The sequence below is a fragment of the Colias croceus genome, chromosome 11 (genome assembly GCF_905220415.1).
Source record: "Colias croceus chromosome 11, ilColCroc2.1".
In the NCBI taxonomy this organism is placed as follows: Eukaryota; Metazoa; Arthropoda; class Insecta; order Lepidoptera; family Pieridae; genus Colias; species Colias croceus.
This window is the reverse complement of record NC_059547.1, coordinates 4,729,927-4,748,413: the sequence shown is the minus strand read 5'-3', so window position 1 is coordinate 4,748,413 and position 18,487 is coordinate 4,729,927.

The following is an 18,487-nucleotide window of genomic DNA, read 5'->3' as shown; positions in this document are numbered from 1 at the left end:
TTCCCGGAAATAGAAAAAAAGAGACAAAATAAGTTCTACGGCAGGTAAATAATGTACAAAATTGAGACTGAATTATATGACTGAAATAAATAAATAAATATATCTAGTAGATGCTATGATATTTACATAATCTCCGAGAAAGCCTTAGTTTTTAAGCTCCAAAGAGAAAAGATAATATAAACGTCAATAAACTTAGCATTGCCTTGTTTTTCAGTAAAACGACTAATTACCCGGCTAATGAGCCGCGCAAAACAATTAAAAGATTTTCCGGGAATTTCTTCTGGGCTTTTTCCAGTGGAGGAATGCTAATCGTTTCATTCGTACTTTTATTTGAGGGTAGATTGAATCGTGGTTTCGAATATTTAAACTCCAAGGAAAACACGACCAACTTCGTTTTAATTAGTGAAGAGGGGTACTGGTTAGTGCACAATGAGTATATGCCTTCTACGAAATATGCCCTTCCCATTCAAAGTTACTGAATTCAAGGAAATTTTGAAACTTGTAGCTCCAATAGGGAATTATCAACATATAAAAATCCGTTGAAGTTAGTGAACTCGTTGCATCGCCGTCGCCGATGGATTTGTTTGGAGGTAGTCCCTCAGAGATGTCGAGATTTGAGTAACCTTGTGTATGATGTTATTTCTCGAAAGTAAACATACAAAGCGCTCGATCAAAAACATTATATTATGAGATATTAATTAATTAAATTGCTCTACCTCTCTCACTATCAACTTTTAAAAGACAAACCAGTGACTAGTTTTGCCATTGATTAAGAAAGTTTATAAGTACCCCTTACTTAGCCAAAGGAGCTTTATAAATTATAAATCCTCTTGAATATTTTTAAACAGAGAATATTTTTCTGTGTTGTGTTAACTGTGTTCTCTCTATCGAGAAACAAAATCAAGATGAAAAATGATCTTCATCCATTCACAGACAACCATGATTTGAATTTAATTGTATTAACAATTTATAAGCGAGATTAAAGTCCTGCATTAAATCATCATAAATAATGTAAGGGATGCGTTATCAAAGATACATTAGGCACAAACTACACGTCCGGTCGGGGGCTTTCCTGAGATAAACATAGGTTTCGCTCACGCAGCCGTAAAGGCTTAGATAGTGTGGTAATTTATATACTAGCTTAAAAATTATTGCAACCCTCTCATTTGCAATGTGACCATTAGTCTTAATAACATTTTTTTAATTATTTCAACATAACTTTTTGAAGTAAAAGTTCTTTAGACGCGTTGAGAGTAAAATTTCAAGGTCGCATCATGGCAATACCGTCACGTCATGGAGTAAGGCGAGGATTCTGGTATCTTTGATTCTAGCCCAAGAAATTTCACTTCTGACTATAAATAGCTAACTATGATATACTAATGAAATGTTATAATTTCGATGTGCAACTAGCTAGGCTCTTATTCGGCTTGTAGTCCTTATTTCAAAACCCTTTCTTTTCAATTTCTTTTTTCCTAATGCATGTTTCCTCACAAAAGAATAGGGTCATTTAACAATATCGTGTTAACAAGAAAACAGCGAATGTAGCATAATTAGCTGAAAGGAGATAATGTCAAACGAGCTGTTGAGTTTCTAAACATTACATTCGACATTTTAAAAAGGACTTACGAGGAAAATCCTCACTAATTCGCAGCATGAAAAAGGCAGTGCAGTATTTTACTTGACCTGTATTTATATTAAATAAAGGCTTACATGTAATACCAGGAGTATCCGTGAGTAATACCGTGCCAAGTTTCATATTAAGTTTTAGATATCGTACCGCTCACAGAGAGAATTCTTTATTTCTCCTCAGTCACGTTTCCAACCTAACTTACATTGAAGTCTTTTGGATGTATTAGATTTGCTTTAGCTATTTTCACAGAATTATTTATGTAATACAAATTGAATTGTTAACCGTAACATGACGTCTTGACGGCTAACCTAAATGTTGATAGGGACCTACTACTCTCTACTAATAATATTATAATCAAGCAAGAGTTTTAAAAAATATTACTAAAATGTTTTTGTTTAAAGCAAAAGCATAACATTTTTCCATTGTAAAATAATCCCATTGTATTATACCGATAAAATAGTCACAGTTACATCGTTTTCTAGACAATAAAATATTGAAAATGTTATACTAATAAAATGCGGAGTACAATTGTTTCCACGTTAGATATTTTTAGAACAATGAACGCAAAAAGCAAATCGGTACACATCCAATTTCGATCACGGTATACCGTTAAAACGTTTCATGTATAAAAATGTGTGAAATTCAGAAACTAAAATATTTTTTGTTTGTTTTGCGAACGAGCATTCTGTCCGCAGCACATCGAAAGGGTTGTTTTCTAAAACATTGGTGTAGTGATGGATGATAAATACGAAATTGAATATGACATTTGGATGGATTCTATATTCTATTCTGTTTCTCGTAGGTATATGAAATAATATATTGAACAATGTTTTTAATTTAACAGAACACCTATATCTTGAATATATTATAAGTGTAGGGTGAAAAGCGCGGTTAAGATCTCCGTTATATATTTTCTACAAATTCTTACGAAGGAAGCCTTTCGATATTCTTTACATGGAGAGCTTAGAATTCTTGAAAATCCAGACATAATTTGCAAGTCGCGATCTCGGTATAAGTGAAAAGCAATGTGAACGATATGAACTCGAGTGTTTTAATATTATGTGACCTTTTATATGACTACGAAATTCATAGACGTCGCTGTAAGAACGTAACAAAGTAATAAAAAAGGTGCAAACTTTAACCCGTTGAATTGTTCATAAGTTATACTTTTAACAGAGTGAAAATTTACTGCGCAGTTTTCCTGAATGTGCCAAATTCTACATTACTCGTGCTATTTTTAAATACATTATATTTTAAATATATTTTGTATTTAGTGATTGATGTGAAACGTGAAATAAAGTTTATATAGTTTGTATTATCTACAGAAAAAACTAAGAATTCAATTGGGGCCTTCTGAAAACTGAAAATTTTTCGACCACTAAATATTTTGCGGCAAATTTAAAAACACATACCCTACATAAAATGTCTTGATTAAAATTGTGTATAATCTAAATATGAATTGTGATCCAAAAATGAATAAACAATTCTTATTTAAACTTTGAGCTTTCGTATTTGAATGTGCCATCTAGACCTTCGTTAATATTTAATCACAATGATGTAAAACAATAATGTAAATATAGGGGTCTTCAAGCGTAGAGTGAACGAGTACCTCGAGAGCGTACCATCTTAGACCACAGACATCTTTCCATCAGGTGAGATTGTAGTCAAGCGCTTCCCTATCTACAATAAAAAAAATTGTGTAAGCACTGGGGTAATTTATTAAAACTATTTACAACGACCACTCTTGTAATCAGTAAATATCAAAATTAATTCTGCTAAATATCTCATAAAATAGTAAGGATTCAGACTTCCTCATAAATTTAAGTCATGCTGTTGATGTCATGTCGCCAAACTTTTTGGTTTCATGTCATGTCGGTTTCATCACGATGTTTTTTATAAGACACTCTCTTTCTATTATTTACTCATTGTATGTATTTAAATTAATTATTTAATGTATTTGCTATGAATTGAGTGACAATTTATAACTGTGTGTATAATAATATGTAATCTATGAAATACTGGATTTGTTGATTTATCAGTCATCAGCCTGTCTCTTGGACGCTCGCAAAATTAAATCCTAAAAGGGAATGGGCAATACTTTGGTTACAGTGGATAAATTACAGGCCTTGTATTGCGATAAATTGATAAGATAGAAAATAAATAATAGCTGTCTTCCATTACTATTTTCAATACTAACTGTGCTTATATCTAGTTACATACACGATATTAATTTAAAGTTCGATGAACGTATCCGCGTTTTAAATGCATTATTACGAAAAAATAATCAGTCTAATCTCATTACCTACTTTCGAACATAAATTCTAGTTAGAAAACTGAGAAGTTTCAAACTAGCTTCCCAGTGTCGGGCGATGCCCTTAATCCGGCCCTGTTCCAAAATCCGTCCTTAGCTGACGTGCCCTACCCATAAGCTACATCATTTTAGAAGTCATTGAATGAGATACTAATATTCTTTCCTTTTTTGTACACTATATAAAAATAAATTCGAAAATAAATGAAAACGATAAAAAACGTAATTACTCGTCGAATTGAAAATATTTTACTTATTTCCAGATTAACAAACGCAACCGAATGAAAAACTAATTGGAAACTGCAGAGAAAAAAGCGGCGAAAACAAATTATTTCACATATCTTTCCGTAGATAAAATGTACAAAATACCTGCGAACAATCGTGCTTAAATAAAAACATTAAATGGCAAATTTATGAAATAATACTTTTGAAGCTCTTACGCACGCATTGGAAGCAATTTATAAAAAGTAACATAAGAGATTACCATTCCAAGCACAAAGAATTGGGGCTATAATATCACACATAAATAATGAAGCAAATTGTTATAAAGGCCCATCACAACTTCCACAATACTCGCAAGAGCACTTGCCACATACGCCACGCGACATTAAGCCCACTCACGCCGAATAAAGAATAAAAAAACATTCCCATCAGAGCAGTCAAATATAAAGCTCGCTATTCACTGTACATCTGTAACGTGTTGCGTCGCGAACGGTGGAAATAAAGTAGCTGAATCATCATTATAATATTTATTTAATTTCGTAATAACCGGGTTGCGTAGGCAAATCAGATACTTAGTGTAATTTTCATTATAGACTTAATCCTTCTTAATTTAACACCAAGCTATATTCTTTCTAGGTTGAGCCCTTAAATCAAGACGAAAGAAATTTCATTATGGAAATAGGTTCGATCACGGAGATTGACAACGGCTATATTTTTAATCAAAGACTTACGTCTTATGCCAACCTTATTATATGTATTATGTATGTCGTGGCCATATCGTAGATTTGCTCATTTCATGAAATGGGCAATTTAGTTTGGCCAGATCGTTAAATCGTCAACGTTTCACGATTTGGTCGCCGCGGCCGCCTCGCCACTCGCCGGCCGCTGCGGCGGCACGCTCGCTTTGCTCGCTCGGCTCGTGCGTTGTTTATTAAAGTCTAACCTAACCTATATTTTATACGATCTGCCAAGTGTCGATGACCAAATCGTGAAAAGTTGACGATTTAACGATCTGATCGAACTATGTTGGCCATTTCATGAAATGAGCAAATCTACGATATGGCCACGACATGTATATTAATACTGGTATTAAATTTGCTAATAAATGAAAGAATCGATAGGCGCCTTAAAGCGCGGTAGCAAGTCGAAAGAGCGAACTTTTCAATACACTTACGGAGGATACTTCGCAACATTTGACCTCGCACTCGACGCCAAATAATGCGATGTGTGGCAGAACAAGGCTTACCCCATTTCTCCCTTACTGCGAGGAAGTTTGCTCCTAGCTTTAAAGTTAATTAAGAGTCCTCTCTTCGTATTTAGCGCAATGTGTATCGCGGCAAGAAATGTTTTGGCAAATTAGCAATCTTTGTATTTACTTCGCATACATTTAATCAACTAACGAACAAGTTGAATACCGGAAATCATTATATAAACATTTCCCATTTCAATTAATTAACCTTAATTACTACTCTGTAGTTTTTATATTATAGTTTCAACAATCTTTTTTGATGCCAATTAATTTTTATTCGATCGATAATAGTGAATTTAAGTGAGAATGAAGAATGTATTCTGCATTTAGAAACTATAAAGATGAAACTTTATTTTTATATAGAAAAAAGTGATAATAAAATAAAAACATAGTATATAAGAAAATGCGATCACAAGTTTGACCATCGGCCTTTTGCGGATATCCGCCCACGGCGCTACGCCTCAAAACAAACGAAAGACAGGTGCGGAATAAAGCTTAACTTAAGTTTTGTACTTTTATCTTGGCTTATAAAAATATTTATGACCCGCTCTCGATCCTATTGTCCCTTCCTTTTTATTTGTACGAACCGAACAGTAAATTCAAAGAGGCTTTAGGCTTTTCCTAAATTACTAAAACGGAATTTTAAATATTCTTAATTTCAATATCCATCTGAAAAAGATTTCTTAAAAGCCATGTTTTACAGGCTTATCATAACTTATTACAGAAATATGCTACCAATAATATCTAACCACAGATTATTTTACAATTTCAATTAGGGTGATACTATACGAGCGGTTTTCCCGCCGCGGGAATCCGCTCGTATAGTATCACCCTTACAGTCTGTGGTAGGTAATAATAGAATTTCATAACGATTACTGACGTTGAGCGAATACAACAAATATTGACCGGAAATGTTTCAAATAAAGTAAACCAAAGCTCACTATTCTCCACGAGGCGACCACTGAATAACTGGCAAAATAATGTTTAAAAATATAAAACTTCCGAATTCCAAACAATAAAGCTTTAGAATTGAAACTCTCGCGAATGTAGCGTGAATTTGGAATATCTTCGATGACAAATTCCGCCGCACAAATACGCCAAAAAGTACGTAAATACAATACATTGTTCCGGAGCAAATATTACCTTAGAACGTTTCACGAAATACCAAATAAAATAGAGGAAAAGTTCAGTGTTCCAGCGTCGCTTTTGTCTTTTAAAAGCGTTAATATCTTGGTACTTTTTGTTCAGGCACCTCATATATGGGAAATTATGTTAGCGGAGGACCGTTTTCCTTTTTCACGGAACCGATAAATGGGTGGAATTATTAATGCCGTGTATGCCGCTACCAGCTGCGAGCCTCATATTGATATTCTTAGAATTTTCCTAGAATGTGACTTATCTCGGCCCGTACTTCATCGCTATACATATATTTTAATAATATATTGCAGCGCATACTTTACATTGCACTCGTAATTTTTAATAATATATGGTTGACTACATTATATTAGAAATATATGGAATGCACCGTATTATATTCTCCACTACCCGGAAAACAGTATGACCCGATGTACAAATCATTATTTACATCGGGTCATACTGGTTTCCGTGTATCAGAAATGTAATTTACTTTAGGAATGTTAAATGAAGACAATGCCTGGAACTGCATAATGTAATTTGAAAAATTCTTCTATTGTCGATTTTTGGGTTCATTTTTGAACATATAAGTTTCCTTTAAATATAATTATTAAAACAGTATGAAATATGTAATGAATACTCAAATCAAATCTCACAATTCAAACAACCTTTCTATACACCTACGCAAGGCGTCGTTTGGGAACAAACCCAATCACACGTGAAGAATATCGAATATCGTCGTATGAATTACGACCGGTCATACAGCGCCCTAATCTGTAATCTTCTACATAAATGATTTTTAATCTTCGCCTGATAGTAAACAGCTATGTGCTACAAAAACCCGAGCGCTAGATAGGGATTTATGCCGCAATAACCGGACTACGTTGGAGCGGCTCCAGACGCTGAATCTATTTGCCAACATAAAGAGAACTAGCCTGGAATCGACGATTGCTCCCTAAACTTTCATACAGTGGCTTCGGATCGAAAGCAATTTCAGCCCCTACTTAAATACGACTTAAGAATTACTCGATGTATTCCATCAGACAATTTTGAAATCGATGTTCATAGAAACTTATCATAAGTATAATACTATTCATTCCGAATTTCATACCATATATTATGGCAGGCCATAATCCATACTATCCATACTAATATTATAAATGTGAAAGTAACTCTGTCTGTCTGTCTGTCTGTTACTCAATCACGCCTAAACTACTGAACCAATCTTCATGAAATTTGGTATGGAGATATTTTGATATCTGAGAAAGGACATAGGCTACTTTTTATCCCGGGAAAATGATGCAATCCCAGAAATCCCACGGGAACGAGAACTATGCGGGTTTTTCTTTGACTGCGCGGGCGAAGCTGCGGGCGGAAACCTAGTATATAATAAATATAACAATTTTAAATTAATAAGGATATAATAACCAAGAAAGAATGAAAGTATTAATATTTAATATATTTAAAATAGAATTCAATGAGTCACTCGAAGGCATTGTGTAAAAACTCATAACGAACAAAATTTCAAGGCTCAATTCGAGAAAATTCTCATTATAAAAATCAAAGTAGGTCAGTCGTTTTAGTTTAAAGCGTATAAACTATATATTACACCTTCGCTCTAATTATATTTATAAATTATAATATAATTTACATATTATGTTGTAGAATAATCAGTAATCAGAATTTATAATTTAGGTACCAAATTGCTTTTTGAAAATTTTTCGTAAAGAAAATGTTTCAACTTCGAATTTAAATGAATTCTGACAATTAATAAAACATTTTACTGTGACATTTTACTTTTAATTTATGATCATTATAATATAATATAATATAACGACGACGAAAGCACCATTGTATTTTATACGCTGAATAAGGCTTTATGTTGTCATTAAATTCAACTTTCCAGAATGCAATTTTCATTAATTGTAATCATACCTTGATAAAATTGCAACTCCGTAAGGCCTTGATGTAATAATATATTGAACAACAATACGATGAAATACATATTGAAATATATCGATATGTTATTATATGTTTATCCAATATTTTATGTGTTTTGTTTTTGACTCTATGACACGCACATCATATTATTTAATCCATGTTCTTTCCTGCTGCAAGACAAGGACACGGGTTTCTTCTGACTAAAGTCACAATACATCACGCTTGGCATTTGTTTATTTTTTTTATTTATTAAGTTCCATAGCTATTACAAACTATAATTCATACAACTCTACTACCGTTAAGTTGCTATCTAAAACTCTTATAATTTGTTTTCATAAAACGAACAAATGCCGCTCGCCAGCTCTTATCTTCGTTAACAGCTTACATTTAAAAGGCCATAAATAGATGATTAAACACAGCATTAAAATGCAAAATAGTTGTTTCGATGGGGCAATGTTGAGTAAAGCGAGTATCGTCCATTACTCTGGTTCGCGACTGCAGGTAATGGGGACAACGATTAAGCTAACGACCCACTGTCTTGAAGCTTATTTTATTCAAATATTCATACCTAAACATTAAACTCTTGATAAATAACAGCTATCAAAATGCTTTTCGACCGAGTTGTTATCTTGCATTTGTGTTGTAAAATTTCTTAGCACGATGTTAATGTATTTTTTTGAAATTAGAAGCTTTTTAATTTATCAATTGTTTAATTTTTTATACTTTTGTCCAGGCATATTGTTAAATTATTATACGATTAATTAATTAATAATATTATAACTGAAGCGCATTTAAATACAAAAAAAAATATCATTTTTAAAGGATAAAATATATTATTTTTTACTTGTTTGCTGAAATATAGACACTCAATCAACATGTGTACACGTTTTATCCATTTGCCGTCACAAAATGGACTCATGGACCGAAATTGAAATTCATGATACAAAAACAAAATATTCCAACTTTATTTAAAGTAAATTTTTATTAAAAATAACCCAGACTTCGCGATATTGATTAATAAATTTTTCAATGCAGCCTGCTCTTAATAAAAGTTCTTTAATTGTAATACATAAAAATGAAACAAAACATATATTTTTTTCATTAAAAAAATCAGATTCGCAGCGCAAACGAGATTAAAAGCCGGAACAAATCTGTTTGGAAAGTAAATAATTGAACAATTTCAAAATATCATTCTCGTAAAGTGGATGACATTCGCGTCGCTTACCTACCGCTGTAATTCAGTTTTAGTGTCACATTATCGTTAGCATAATAAGGGAACAGCTGGGCTTCACTCGCTCTGGGTATCTTTTACTCTACATTGATACACTTGTTTAAACACTCCTTCATTTAACTTTAACTACAAAAAATAGCCTCACTCACTGATCATTCAACGAACAAATGTACCTTAAAAGCTTAATATTATCCTTTAGAGCTAACAGAATCTATCCTTCCAGTTCTTTTTTTTATTTTTAGACCAAACTTTGGAACTTTCACTTGTAAAGCATCAAGTATAACCTAATGTGCAAAAAGCCGGTCAATTTATTCTTAGTACTCATACAAACAACTTCAAACAAAATAAACAGAAACGAGCGAGTCTAAAAACCTTTCTGAACCTGATTACACATGAAAAACCCAACACAAGAAACTAAAGGTCAAATAAATTAAAACGGAAAAATGTTGGCGCTATTGAAATTGAAAAACTTAAAAGAAAGTATTGAAGGTCGTAATCAAATAAAATTTCTTCAGTATTTATAAGTACCTGTACAGTATACCTACTAGTTAGTAGGTAGTTAGTTTTTTGAGTTTTGAGTTTAACCTTCCGTGCACCATGTGGGGTTTAATACACCCCAGCCATACAAAAATCTTTGTATCTTTTCCAAACATTGTGCGAAAGTCTTGAAACCTCGTCTAGCTGGAGTTCCGACGTTGCCAGATCTCTTAGCGACAGCGGTTTAGTAGTAGCGTCAAAGACGCGGTGAACGGACGCCGTCAAAGTGCAGCTGGGTGTCAGAAACCCCACGTAGTTCGGGACGTCTACTAAAAGGTGAGCAGTATAGTGTGATAAAATACGACTATTTTTATATAAATATTTATTTAATTTGTTATTTTATTATTTAAAATTATCTGAAATTGTTTCTAGGGCTCATTATGGCTCATCACATCAATGAAAATGCAATATTATCCGCACTTATGGAATTGTGGTGATTTGAACCAACTTGGATCTCAAGAATACTAATTAGTTTATTTCATTAATTAGACTAAAAGAGCAACTATGGAGTTTCTTGCCGGTTCTTCTCCATAGATACTGCTTTCCGAATCGGTGGTAAATGTTAAAAATACTTATGAAATGACGATTCGAAAGTGCAACTAAAAGTAGTAGTCTAATTGAATAAATAAATGGTTGAGTTTGAGTTTGAGTTTGAATTAGTTTTAGTAATTTTTGTTTTATTTTTGTTATGCCTCCAAAGCATAGAATTAAGAAGTTCTTAGTTAATTTTTTTTTTCTTAAAGTCTAACCCATAGAACATAGTCTTATTTTAGTTGGTAAAAAGTACTATTTCTGTAACATAGCCTAAAGATATAATAAATGTATATAATATTTGATAAATTTATTTTATTTATAACCTCTTATAGTCAAGGGATAATAATATACACATTACAAATTTACAATAAATACTAGCTTAAAAAAACATGGAAAGATTATTGGGTCCAGGAAACCCCACGTAGTGCAGGACGTAACTTTTATCCACGTGGTTCACGGAGGGTTAAAGCACTACTACCTCCTACTAAAGCTAATCACTCCAAAGAAATACAATAAATTGTGAGGATTTCTTTTTATTTGAAGAACCATTACATGCTAGAGCTGCTAGGTAACTTTTCCGCATAAATGTAATTTTTATGGGTACACAAATTAGTCATTCAAATAAATGGTCGCATCATTAAATTCCAAAAAATATATTATGTATTCAACTGTGTCATCAGAAAAAGTTAACTTTATAAAATGGCCGCTAATTTCAACCGCATAATTAAGTACAAGAACATCACAAGAACTAAAAAGAAAACACTGGCCGAAGCTTCTTAATTACAAAAGATGCTTATCTTAACTGCAGTATTAAAGACTCTTCGGACTGAGATTGAGACGTTAAAAACTGGATAAACCGAGACCTAGTTACTGTTTTCATGGAATAAATTAAGAATCTACTTTAGTTGTTTCATAAGTCGTACCTTAAATATTTGATTTTACTGAATAGAAACAAGCTAAATACACTCTGCTATTTGCGATGGCTTTTATTTAAATACAAGTATAATAAGTCTTTTTGTGCAAATTTTAATATTATATATTAAATTTTCAAAGCCATTTTTTAAACGAAATAAATATTGCAAGTATACCAACTGCGCACGATTTATACTATGTTTAAAAAAATTAATAAATATCTGATTACGTAAATAGCATAGACAGTCTGATTTGAGCCTTTTGAATGGTATTATTAAACCTACTACCCAATACCCACAGATATTCTTTGAATCCTACCCTTATTGAAAAAGAGATTTCGAATAAAGCCATATTTCGTGCCAAATAGCCGATTGAGTTTGCCACAGTCAATCATACGTCACTTGTCTAACCAATTTTGTTATTGGAAACATGCAGCTACGCCAAGCCGAAGTTTTCGAGTATTGAAATGCTATTTTGGCTCAATCAATACCCAGTTTATTGTGAGAGAGTTAGCGATTCCTACGACAATAGATATAACAATATAAACAATACATTTTGTAGCAAACTTAATACTAAAAACTATACGCAGTAGGTATGCCAAGTATTATTGTCTAAGTCTAGTCAACAACGTGTCCTGACCCTTAAAATAGTTTTCATCCAAAACGCCGCGTAAATAATTCGCAATCATAAATCACAGTGATGGGCTAAATTAGGATCAAATATGGTTGGAGCAAAAGTTAGATGATACACGAAAGGCGAGACCAAGAGAAATTCCCACTTTAAGGTATAATGGCTTACACCACTCTGCTTTACGCCCTAATGACGTCTGCCCTTTTTAATGAAAATAAGTTTTGCACCCCGTCACTCTTTTTAACGAGATTATTAAAACATCCACTCAATTAAACAATGAAATGTTACTTTGAAACTGTGAAGGTACTATTTCAAAATTAAATAACTATGTGGTTACCGTTCAAAGTAGGAAATGTTTTACGTCCAACCTCTCATCTTTCTTAATTATGAATCCATTGAATTAATGTTTTTACTCACAAATATTATGGTTATAAACAATTTGCATATATTTTTCCTTCATACACCAAAACCAATAATTAAAATTCAACTAGTATCGATGTCATATTTTGAACAATATTACATTTGAATATGTAAATCTATTCTTATCTATGAATATTCGCGAGCAATAACGACGCAAATCGATTTAATGTTAAACAATCAACCAAATATTTGCCAAGTGTATTGTGATAAATTTGGGCACAATTTGTATACCTCCCATAAATTTTCTAGTATCGTACCCAACTATCAAAATGAGTTATGTACTAAGAATGTATAGCTAACGCTTTTGTAGATGTATGCTTTGTAGCTGCCCTACGGATAATGCATAGAAGGAAAATGTTTTATAAAATAATATAACATAATTTTATGCTGCTCCGGTGAAAGAAAAAAAAATATTATTTTTCATCTCTCAAGTATTAATTAATTAGTGATTTATCATTTAATTTTATTTAATCAATTATTCATTATTAAATAAACTATACAATTAAGAAAACTGTTTGTAGCAAAAAATTCTAATATTTGTCATCACAATATTGATGCAATATCATCGGAGTATTTCTGGACATTTATTATAAAATGCCAGTGATTTATAACTACTGTGATTCTAAAAATTCACTTAGGCTACTCTATGAAATCCTTCGAAAGAGAAAACCTACCCAGGGACTGGGTTTACATTCATATAAAAATGCAATAGCTTCGTATGACAGAACGGCCCAACTTTTTACAGCATAGATTTTTTCGTTCATATAAAAGAACTTTTAATTTATCAAATCCTGTTAACTTTTCCACGCAATGTTTACAACAGCAGTTTGAATAAATACATAAAGTATTTCATTTCCTACGGGTATATACCTCACCTATTGTAAGGTATTTAAAGATTGAAATGGAAGCATTATTATGTCTTGCAAAAAATAAAAAAAATGTCATTAACATACGTTATACAGGGTTACTTGAAAAACACCAGCAACCTCGTAGGACAAGATAGCTAACATCATAAGTAACAACATTTGTTCTACGACTTTTGGCATAACGCAATAAATTATTTTTAAATGATTTTTTAAACTTTTATTGTACTCTCCTAACATTTGTAAGTCTATGTTCTATTCATTATCGGATGGTCGACGCGGCACCCCCTTCCCCCTCTCGTTCGCTTCTTATTTACGTAATTTTTGGGAGGCGTAGAGTTTATAATATTTAAACGGAAAATTAAATGAATATTTACTTTTGTATGAAAATAAAATCTAACAAATTATCAAAAGTCTTAGAACAAATGTTGTTGCTTATGATGTTAGCTATCTTGTCCTGCGAGGTTGCCGGTGTTTTACAAGTAACCCTGTATACGTGCTACGTGTATTAACGCCCTACGGTAACACGCTGAAAAAATGGGTTTAAAATTTATTTCTTGATAGCTTAAACTAAAAAAAAAAAATATCACTATTTTCTATGATATTAAGCACCGATTCTACCGATGTAGGTAATACAATACATAAGGCAAAATAAATAACAAATAAAACTTCAAAATACAGTTCAATTTCAAAATTAATTATAAATCATATCGAAAATACATAAAAGACATAGACAATACTAAAAGGTCAACTTTTCAATTTCCGTGTATTCCTTAGTGTCCTCGTACAGCCAATATTGATCTTTTCCCTCGGGCTGTCTGATTGATCGTGGAGGTTATATATTTTTGTTCGTGTCTTAATTTATTTTAGTAATTAGTTTTTTAATGTTAGAGTGGGCAAACGAGTTGTTGGGTTGCCTATTGGCAAACGATCACCACCGTCGTCCGTCCAAGAAGGCTCTACCAATGCCTTGAGGTAAGATTTGGTGACAGGAATAAAGGAATGATCTAGAAAGGATCAGGCAAAACGATACCGGCTACGACTGGTAGTTTTAATAAATAAATAAAAAATTTCTTATGTAATCAAATGTTAGACTAGCCAGTTTTTTTAATATTAAATTTTCTTCAACCATCATCTCAGTATTTAAAATTGATTCATAAAATATTATATACCTAATACTCTAATCTCGCAATGATACTACTCATACATTACAATCTATATTACATCTGTCGAGAAAATGAACTTTAGCCCAGATTCCAGGCATTTTAATGTTCTCCAGCTTGATAAAAGTCGTCGACGGGTGAATTTCATTAAAATCGCCTGCGTTAGTTCAGTTAGGGTGCAAAAACCGTGCAAGCGTAAGTTAAACGAATTTTAAATAACGTGGAAAACTTTTCCCGGGTCGAATTTCCATTACGCCTGATGATAGTCAATTGAATTGCTGATTATGTGGAGTTCACTATAAATAAAGGGCTTTTTACCCACTCGTGCATCGCGGTATGGAAGAAGTTTTATTTGTACATTTTTGGTGAATTAATTAGTTTATTATGATTTATTCACCGCCTTTGTTTTTCCATGTGAGTAATTATTTCATTCCAATTAAAAGAAAGTTATGCAAACTGTTCCATATTTTTATTGTCAATGTTGATGTATGCAATAGATTTTACATTTTACAGAAGCTTGATCTAATAATGGATGTTATGAAAAAGCACGACATCTTGGGAAGAAAAACCTAATTTCCATATTTGACGATGGACAGAAAATAAAACCAGCAAAGTGCGGACAGACTTGCGCACTGAGCTATCCGTACAAACCTATTTTTCAGATTATCATATACCTAGTAAACGCACCCTGTAGGTTTTGAACCCTTTAAGAATAAATAAAATTTTTATGTACCTATATTGTCTTTTCTTATAGATTCTTAGAAGTTTGATTTTCTCACAACTTGAAGGAACGGTAGACCTAACTAGGAATTTGATATAAATGTCAGCTTGATATCTCCACGCGTAAGAGTTAAGAGTCGCTCCTTCGGCTCATGTCTTTCGCGTTGTTAGCCTATAAAAATAGATATTTTTCTTAGCAAATTTTATTACATTTTGTATAGGTAAACCAGAATCTGATGGCAATTAGGGAAATCAAAATTTGGAGTGTGCAACCCTAGGGAAAATGGACTGAACGATCTTGATACTGCATATTTTTTATTTTGTCCTCAATATCATTAGTCACATTACATAAATGGACAATACTGTACTTAATAATGAGATATCCACTTAATATTATGTAGGTACATACTTACATGTATAATATACAATTATACATATTACTTTTATACAGGTAATACATATTATTATTAACACATACCTATATTTGTATATTATTCATTACCAGTATGCCATGTGAAAATATCAATATAATCATAATGTAGATCAAAACTGCTCATAATTTTTTATAAAATAAAATAAAAAATAAAATAAAACTATGTTTATTTTCCTAAGTATTAACAGATACACACATTATAAAATTGACTTGGACAGCTTGGACTTGACTATTAGCCGTATTGGAAACTCCTGTAATAAGTTTTCATAAAATTATATTCTAATCAACAAACAATATTATAGTTACCTACGTATAATATTATTTTAATTTAAAGTATCAAAACGGGTAAGTCCAATGTACCAATAAAATCTTCAAATTTGAAAATTGTGATGTGTTTGACCCTTCTTCATCGAATTTTTTTCTATACATATTATAAACAACACCTATTGCTTGTGATCGCAGCAGCTTTTTCGACATTTTCGAAGATTTTTTAGACAAAATCCTAAAAATTATTCATCAACTGCAAAAAAGACAAATAAATTGACAACCAATTTGATAGTTGTCAAATAAATTGCCACATGAAAATCTTTTATTTCTTAAATATAAATATGCCATCAGATTCTGGTAGACCTATATATACTTAACTATAATTTTAAATATGTTTTATAATTGAATAAAAAATACTACTTATTATTATTTCCTGTATGTGTTAGAATCAAAATTAATATTAAAATTCCACATAGATATAGATAGATAGAGAAATTCTCTATTCCCTATAGATAATATTTCTGTCTAATTACATACACGAAGTCATAAAACAACTTTGTTTAATATTATCTTGAAGAGCACACCGCCGTTAATTAACTCATTGGGTTTATAAACAAAATATCGAACACGGTTGTTATTTTTTAATTTCACTGAGAAAGCGCGGCTTTACACAAAAGAAAATATAAATTCGTTATACGGAACAATAACTAAGGTACATTTTTCTGAAGAAAGGGTTTTTAGCCTAAAATGCCGGTTGAAATAGGGTTTCCTTTGTTGTGCCCAAATTACTTTTATATGCCAAAAAACGACTACAAACGCTGTTCACTAATAATGTGCCCATACAAAAACCGCTCATTATTTTCCGTTCGTACGTTTGTACCATTTGTTAATATAAAGCATTTGTTGCTACAAAATTAACGAATGCTCCATCCGCGATGCGGATATTCATTATATTAGAAAAATATTCGAAACCGCGGAGGATTTCTCTTTGGATTTAGATTTTAAGACAATGTTATCTTTACCAATAGATACCCTACGATTTGTTTTTGTTGTTTTTTTGCGATAGCTTCAGTTATAAAAGTTTAGTAGGAAGTTAATGGAAAATACCAGAACATTCTGAATCCATTCATCGATTTGTTGCTATAACATTAATTGTTTTAGTTAATAAGTTAAATATTATACCCAAAAATGCTATTTTAATTTTGACTTTTCACACGATGTAAACTTTTACATTGCCAATTGATTTCGAATAATAGCAAAAGTAGAGAAGCAAGACAAAATTTAGCTGACCCCTAGTGCAATGGAATTTCCTTTGTTGAGTTCTGCGGAATATAATAGAACAATTGTCGACCGTTCAGCCGCGACACAGCGGGCCTCACACGATATAAATGTTTGTGCACTGCTGAAATCTGAAATTCCTTGCAGAAAAGAACTATAACACATTCCAGAACAGCCTATTGTCTCTAAAATAGCAGATACGCTAATATTACAACCTTTCCCTCTATTTTGTGTTAATTCCAAATCCGACATAATCCTATTTCGTTAAGAAGATTGTGAGTTAACGATGATAGATACATTCTTAGCGTAATCCCATATAATAGGGCGAAAAATGTTAAATCGTTTCACATAGGATAGCTAATGAGATTTATGAAGGAAAAGAAATAAACACAATTATGGAGATATTGCAATATCACGTAGACGAAATTATGTTTGTATTGGGAAGATCGCTTTTATTGCGGAGTTAATTTATATTTATCTTCGCGTTAGATACCTGCTATTGTATTTTCGTCCGTTTACCCAAAACTTTCAGCGCTAATGGCCGGTGAAAATCCATGGAAACAAGCTATAATGATGACCTTTATCAGCATCATTATAAAAACAAAACAAAAACTTATTGTAAAAAATAAACAATTTTCTTTAATGTACTTACCTAAATAGTACATTTTGCTCCAAGTTTTCTTTTAGAAAAAAATATATTAACAAATTTAGGCGCTGTTTTGATAAAAAAATAATAATAAATAATATATGCTGTGTATTTGTCCATTTACAGGATTTCTTTGCCCATGATGTGTGTGGTCCGACTGAAATACATAGTTTAAAAGATAATAAACTTATAACGGTTATTGTTTGACTATAAACAATCACAACACGACACCATGCTATAAATCTAGTTAACAGAATAGGTCTCGATTGTTTTGTAGCATACAAGTTAGTTCGTAAATTACTGGCTAACAAGAATCCATCCAATTTATGTGCACCACACGAGTGTGGCCGGCTTCGTGTTCGAATTCAC